At 36.0% G+C, this 7,807-nt stretch overlaps 1 long non-coding RNA gene across 1 annotated transcript; it reads right to left on the bottom strand.

Annotated features, from left to right (window-relative positions):
* Positions 1-4,552: 4,552 nt before the first annotated feature.
* LOC113314284 lies at positions 4,553-7,358 on the bottom strand. Its single transcript, XR_003342351.1, has 3 exons — positions 5,908-7,358; positions 5,217-5,297; positions 4,553-4,721 (listed from the first exon to the last, which is right to left on the bottom strand). It is a non-coding gene; the product is annotated as an uncharacterized LOC113314284 (long non-coding RNA).
* Between the last annotated feature and the right edge of the window lie 449 nt (positions 7,359-7,807).

Raw genomic sequence — 7,807 nt, forward strand, 5'->3', positions numbered from 1 at the left:
AAGGTGAACAATAACCAATTGATAACCCGAACTTATATTCCTGAAGAACGACCTAGAATTATCAATCACCTCACAATAGTCTTAATCGACTAGCGAAACAAGATATTGTGGAATCACAAACGTTGAGACGAAGGTGTTTGTGACTACTTTTCTATCTTTCCTATTGGAGAAATTAATCTCAATTCATTCTTACGATTGTACTCAAATACGATAGAAACAAAAAGATCAGATCACGCAACTACAGAGAAAATAGTTGGGTATGGCTTCACAATCCCAATAAAGTCTTCAAGTCGTTAACCTACAGGGTCTCGATATAAGCCTAAGGTTAAAGTAAAATAGACTGTAGATAATACAACTAGTATCACACAGGAGTTGTGGGGATTAGGTTTCCCAGTTGCTAGAGTTCTCATTTATATAATCTTTCAAATCAGGGTTTGTAATCAATGTTAGCTTAGTAACAAAGCATTCAATATTCACCATTAGATGAAAAACTGATTAGATTTAAGCTAATATCTTTCAACCGTTAGATCGAACTTAGCTTGCTACACACAAATGAAATGCACGTTTATTTAGGTTTGTGTAACCATACCCAAACATGTACATTTATTTGGTTCAACAGTAGTTAACCAAATGGTTGGAGATATGAGCACTTTCCTATTTTGTATCTTGGTTTACCTCTTGGAACCAAATTTACATCCAAGGCATAATGGGATCCTGTGATAGAAAGATTTGATAACAATTTGGCACCTTGGAAGAGAATCAAATTTATAAAAGTAGTAAAATTGCATTAATCAATAATGTGTTCTCTAGTCTCCCCTTATACTACTTCAGTACTTTTAAGGCTCATGTATCCGTTATCAACATTATAGAGAAGAAGATCAGGGATTTTCTCTGGGAGGATAGCAAAGACTCAAAAAGAAAGCATTTAGTGAACTCTAAATTGATTTTTTTACCAATGGATAAAGGTGGCTTAGAAGTGAAGAGTATTAGACATTTCAACCAATTTATGCTGGCTAAACGGGTCTGGAGGTACGGAATCGAGAAGAATTCTTTGTGGTGCTCTGCGATTGATGAAAAATATGGTGATTCTTCTTTAATATGGGTACCCGACAGAGTTATGAAGTTCTCATGGTTTGGGTTGAGATTGATACAAGCTAAATATATACATATTTTTCCTACAAGGGTGTATTGAATCAGGAGTTACATGGATAAAAATAGATACCAGTTTCACCCGAATTTAGTGGAGTTATAATGTTTCTTAAAAAAAATCACGTAGATTCTTATAGATATATAACTTTGGATTATAACAGACTGAATTAGGTTTAATTTAGATTTATAAAAATTAAAATGAATTACCAAATCGTAATATGATTGAAAAAATCAAGGTAATTATATGGAGGTGGATGGTGGTGGTTGGCGGTCGGTGTTGGTGGATGATGGTGGTGGTTGTTGGGTGATAGTGGTGGTGGTGGGTGGTCGGTGCTGGTGGTCGATGTTCGTGGATGGTGGTGGTCGTTGTTATTGGTGGTGGTAGTGCACGTGCTAGTTGGTGGTGGGTAGTGGTGGTGGTGGTGGAAAAACGTAGCATGTTGTGATAAAAAAATATCCACAAGAATCCATAAAACTCCTGTGGTGTGGGTTGAGATTAGTATGAGATAATAACATACATATTTTCACTACAAATATCCATAAGAATCCTAATATATCTTGCTCATCAACTGTCCTAAGAAATCTTAAGTGAATTGAATACGTAGGATAATTGTGGAATCTAAAAAAATCCAAATTGAATACCATGGATATATAATAATTCCTTACATATCCTAATTGAATACCTAGGAGTTTTTAGAATTGTTAAATATCCATATAAATCCTAATCCAGTACACACACCTCTTAAAAAATCTTAATGGTAGGTTTGTTTGCAAAATTCACGATTTCGAGGATTTATAATCCCACGGGATTTCAAATTCTGGGATTGATGTTGAAAAAGCGGGGGTACAACAACCTTACCCAATATTTCGATTAGCAATCTATATGGACAAACTCCAATATACTTTCAAGAGAATCAACTAGACTCAATCTTAATAAAGTATATCAAAGAGTTATATCTCTCTTTCTTGATTCAATTCTTACTCAAGCAAATAGTAATCTGCGAGTCTAATTGAATACAAGAGAAATCACTTGAACGGTTCCAAAGACCAATGTTCAAGTATCAATCAATTTCAATTAACAACCAAAGGTCGGATTTCCCAATTGATCGATTCAACGCACAACCTGTGCTATTTCAATTATGTAACAAAATACAATGCAGAAAAGAAATAACACAGACACCATAAGTTTTGTTAACGAGGAAACCGCAAATCCAGATTGAACACACATTGTATTAAGCCGCTACAGACACTAGCCTAATATAAACTAACTTCAGTCTGGACTGTAGTTGAACCCCAATCAATCTCACATTGATCCAAGGTACATTTATGCTCCTACGTCTCTGATCCCAGCAGGATACTACGCACTTGATTCCCTTAGCTGATCTCACCCACAACTAAGAGTTGCCACGACCCAAAGTCGAAGACTTTAATAAACAAATTTGTATCACACAGAAAAGTCTACAGGAATAGATAAATCTGTGTCCCACAGAAATACCTACAAGTTTTTGTTCCGTCTTTTTATAAATCAAGGTGAACATGAACCAATTGATAAACCAGACTTATATTCCCGAAGAACAACCTAGTATTATCAATCACCTCACAATAATCTTAATCGACGCGGTGAAAGAAGATATTATGGAATCACAAACGATGATACGAAGATGTTTGTGACTACTTTTATATCTTGCCTATCAGAGATATAAATCTCAAGCCAATCTTCACGATTGTACTCAAAACGATAGAAGATGCAAGATCAGATCACACAACTACGAGAAATTAGTATCGGTCTGGCTTCACAATCCCAATGAAGTCTTTAGGTCGTTAACCTGGTTTACAAGAAGAAACCTAAGGTTAAAGGAGAATCGACTCTAGCTAATACAACTAGTATCACACAGGAGGTGTGGGGATTAGGTTTCCCAGTTTCTAGAGTTCTCCCTTATATAGTCTTTCTAATCAGGGTTTGCAATCAATGTTATATTGGTAACAAAGCATTCAATATTCACCGTTAGATGAAAACCTGATTAGATTCAAGCTAATATCTTTCAACCGTTGGATCGAAAACTTAGCTTGTTACACACAAATAAAATGCACGATTTTAGTTTTGTGTAACCGTACCCAAACATGTACATTTGTTGGTTCAACAATAGTTAACCAAATGGTTAGCCATATGAGCACTTGTATATCAACCATATTCATCTTAACTATAACTAGTTCAAATGACTCAAAAGAACTAGTTAGAGAGTTGTTCAATTGCTTAGATCTCATAGAAGTATATAAGACACAACCGAAGCAAAAACGATTTGATTCACTCGAATCAATTCATGAACTTTATAGACACGGTTTGCAAGTACGCATTTCTTGGTTTATATAAGTTTAAGTTCACGAATAATCGTTTTTAGAAACTAACCCACTTAAGTACGCATACTGGTACGCAAACTTAAGTACCCGGAATAAGTTTGTTTTCAGTTCACAAACTCCAGCAGAAATTCACGGGATGTGAACTTCCAACAGTGCGCGCACTGGTACGCGGACTTCAGTTCCGGTTTTCCTGAGCAGCAAAGTACGCATTCTTTGGTTCAAGGAATAAGGACTTACACACGTATGAGTTATCACACAATGTTTATATCCTTTCAAGGTTATATTCTAAACTCTCATTTCAATCATTGAAACATTCTTAGAGGACGTTATATAGTTGTTGTTCACAAGCTATTTTTCGTCAAAGCGATTTTCAAGTAATTGAAACTAATATGACTTTCGTCATCAGTAAAGATGAACTTTGCCAAAGCTAAAGCTTACCGACACATATTTCGATAAATAGATAAGCGAGATAAACTCGGCTCGAAATAGCAAATGTGTATCATCATAGACTATATAGCAATACGACTTTTGTCTCAAGATAGGAGATAGAGTAGATAGACTTTTGAGTGATAGATAAGTTCAAGTCTCCACATACCTTTTAGTGGATGAAGTTCCACCAGTTCCTTGAGTAGTTCTTCGTCTTTGTATGACGATCGCCATGGAGTCTAGAGATCAACTACACTTTCTATCCTAGTCCGAGACTTAGCTACTAGTAAAATAGAGATCAAGACTTATAGTTTGATCACTAACATTGACAAACATGCTTGAGATAATAACGCATGGGAGTTCGACTGAGCAGTGCTCTAACAGGTTCTGTTGAGCATTCTGTTGTCAGTTGTTGTGATAGTGGTTGGGATTAGGTTGATAATTTCTGGGTTAACGAGTGTGTGTTCAGCAGTAGCCATTCTGGAGAAATGTTGAGTGGAGCAGTTCTGTAGCGCCTCCAAAGCTAGCAGATGACTAATCCAAGAGATTAACTAAATAAAGAGGCACTAAGAATCTAAAACATTTACTTAACATTCAATTAAGAAATCTGCTATAAAGCTTAACCCAAAAACTAACCCCGCTCAGAAATATATAAATAAGAATCCTCTCAAATGATACATATACAATAGTCATTTGGTTTGCAAATAGAATATACAACATAATAAGCATAAAACAGAAGACTCAACGCCACAAATCTTCCGCTGCGCAACTCTGATCTGACTCTGAAACTGAAAGTGAAAATGGGTGAGCACATCATCGCTAAAAGGGCTGCCCCGTAGGAATAACAACTAGCTTTCAAGTAATCATAAATATGATTCAAAGACTATGCAGGTTTTATCGGAAGTCGGTAATACAAGGAAAGACAATAAAACATAATGTAGAAACTTCTTCATAGACATTCATAAATAACAGTAAACATCCATGTATGAGATGTGTGTTGCCGCACATAAGTGAAGAGTAACATTCGTTCTAACCACACCCATTAGGTAATATTCGTGCTAACCACACTCATTATAATACTGGATATAAAGGAAGAATAATATTCGTGCTAACCACACTCATTAGGTAATATTCGTGCTAACCACACTCATTAGAATACTGATATTGTGTCGTCACACATCTCATACTACACAAAGCACACAAAGATATGCATGAATTTCACAACACCAAGATTTATTTGTAAAACAGTAATGAATACAAGAGAGTTCGTTATCGATTCCCACCTCTTTTGATGACAAGCCTCTCGTACCTTGATATCCACAATCCACTGGATCATCTTTTGAATCGATCGTTATTAATACTAACTGTTAATCACACAAAAACTCTAAGAATCTAGCCACAAAGGCTCATACAAGAATCATATAAGTTTATCTAATGGTTCTAAGCCCATTATGGTATCTCATTATCTACCTTTAACATAACTAAGAGTTTACTAATCCAATTAAGTTGATTATATAGTCTGTAGCTAAGTCTTATAATCATCTACAACTTTGTAGAAAAATCCAAAGGTTAATTCAGACCACAATGGTCCAACACATCAAAATAAAAACTAACTATAAGCCCAAGCCCAACAAACCATCTCCTTACCAAGGCATGGTCCTTGGATCAACTAACGCTCAAACTAACGGTCGCAGGTCAATTAACAGTCAACGTCCAAGTCAAGTCAAGGTCCTGGTCAAATGGTCAAGTCTGAGTCAAACCGATTCAACTCAGGTTACAAGGTCAACTCGACTCAGTCAGATTAACTGAGTCAGCTAAGGTTAAATCAGTCAGAATGACTAAGTTCATTCAGACAAGCCAAAGGTTCTTACCCATCTACATTTCTACCATCAGTTCAACTTCAATCTATTTCATTACAACAAAACAATCACTTCAAATTAAAACTCAAAATGATTTACAAAGATAACAGCCTACCTTGATTTCCAGTTGCAGGCTTCCATTAAGGCCACTGCTAAGCAGCACTACAACTCCTCTTTCTCCCATTTCACTTTACATATATCAGTTCATAAATCCTGTAATTTTTACATCTAAGATTCAACTCAGACAACACTGTCCGTCTGCATCTACAAACATATAATCCTCAACCTCCAGTACACAGACAACTCCATCACCACCTGCAATACTCATTCCACCACATCACCATTTCTCTTAACCCTATAATCTCACTAATCACTACCATCTCAGTTTCACCATCATTTCCATTTATATTTCCATTTCACTAACACCTGCACCTGCAATCACTCCCATATTCATATGTTCAACACATCAACTCAAGCAACACTGCTCATTCAAATCAGTTCCATGTTTCCACAGCCTTATAATACTTTCTACTTCAGTTCCATTTCATCAACACCTCTCAACACCAGTTCATTCCATTCATCTGGACCTTGCTGGAACTCTAAGCAATTACAGCTCCATTCACATAATCTGCACCACTATCCCTGGAACTAAAGTTCATCTCCATATTCAACTCAAACCATCTCCTCTACCAACATTTCTATGTTTATATCTCAAGTCTCATTCAACTTCAATCATTAACACCCACAACAACAACACAAGCCTATTTGCTTAACTCTAATTCTTCAACACTACAAACATACTTGTCTTAACCATTTTTCACCACCAGTTAAACACCGCCAGCACAACTACACACCTGTATAACCAAACTGAGTCTATTCCATCTAATTTAAGTTCAACTGCCTCTCAATACGAAATCATCATAACTTCATAAATTATCACATAAACTCAACAGTGAACAAATCCGCTAAATTGAATAAGAAAATAATTACCTTTGATTTATCTGGCTCGGGCAATTGAGATCAAATCCTCTTTATCACATAGTTCAGCTAACCATCTCCACAACCCTCACTAACAACATCAGTTCTCAATTAAACCATCTTCATTAAAACAGATCCAATCCTATCTACCAATTTCAAGTTGTTCTTCAATCTCAAACTCTAATTCAGTCAAACCCGTTTCTAGTTCTATCTGAATCTTCTCAATCTTTGCCCAATTCGAATTCCAATACAACACGCATAAACCCTAATTATCAAATTACTCTTCTTCTCCGAAACCTATTCTTCAAATTAACGTAATAATCTTCTTCTTCTACTCAAGCTCTCGAAACCCATCTTCAATTGCTATCTCAAATCAACCCTAAACCAATCAACAACAACCTAACTCACTGATCTACTTTCTCCTTCGATTTTAAAACAGTAACAGACAACAAAACCATTACTATCAATTACTACAATATCTTCTACACCTCCTACCAATCATAAAGCTCCTGTTTGATCTCTCAATCACTCATAGAAGAGTAGGAGAAGAGAAGAAACAGAGGAAAAAAGAAGAAGAATGAAGAAGAAGAATAGAAATACGAGTTTATCTTCTCGATTGGGATAAGACCAACCAAAACACTAACGAGCCCACACCTGGATAAATGGCATCCACAAGATTATAATCCAAGATTACTATTTTACCCTTCATGCATCTCAAGTGATATCTTCATCGCTCAGTGTCCGAATGACATGTTTGAGTAGTCCATTTCGTATAACTTTTCAATCCCCATCTAGCGATACTAGTTTCGTATCTAGATCGCTGTTAGATTAGTTCCTATTAATTAATGTTCGTGTTAAGCTAATCGAGTTATTATCGGCTAATACGTCTCTTGACTAGTCTAATAGAGTTGACGAGCTTGAGGGTCTTTACAAGTTCTTTATATCTTGATAGTTAGTAATCCAGTCTCCTTTGCCATCTTGGATGGTATCAATCTTGTTTCTTCTTGTTATGCAATTAGTAGCTTTATGGAAGTAGC

Source organism: Papaver somniferum, chromosome 9, assembly GCF_003573695.1.
Source record: "Papaver somniferum cultivar HN1 chromosome 9, ASM357369v1, whole genome shotgun sequence".
In the NCBI taxonomy this organism is placed as follows: Eukaryota; Viridiplantae; Streptophyta; class Magnoliopsida; order Ranunculales; family Papaveraceae; genus Papaver; species Papaver somniferum.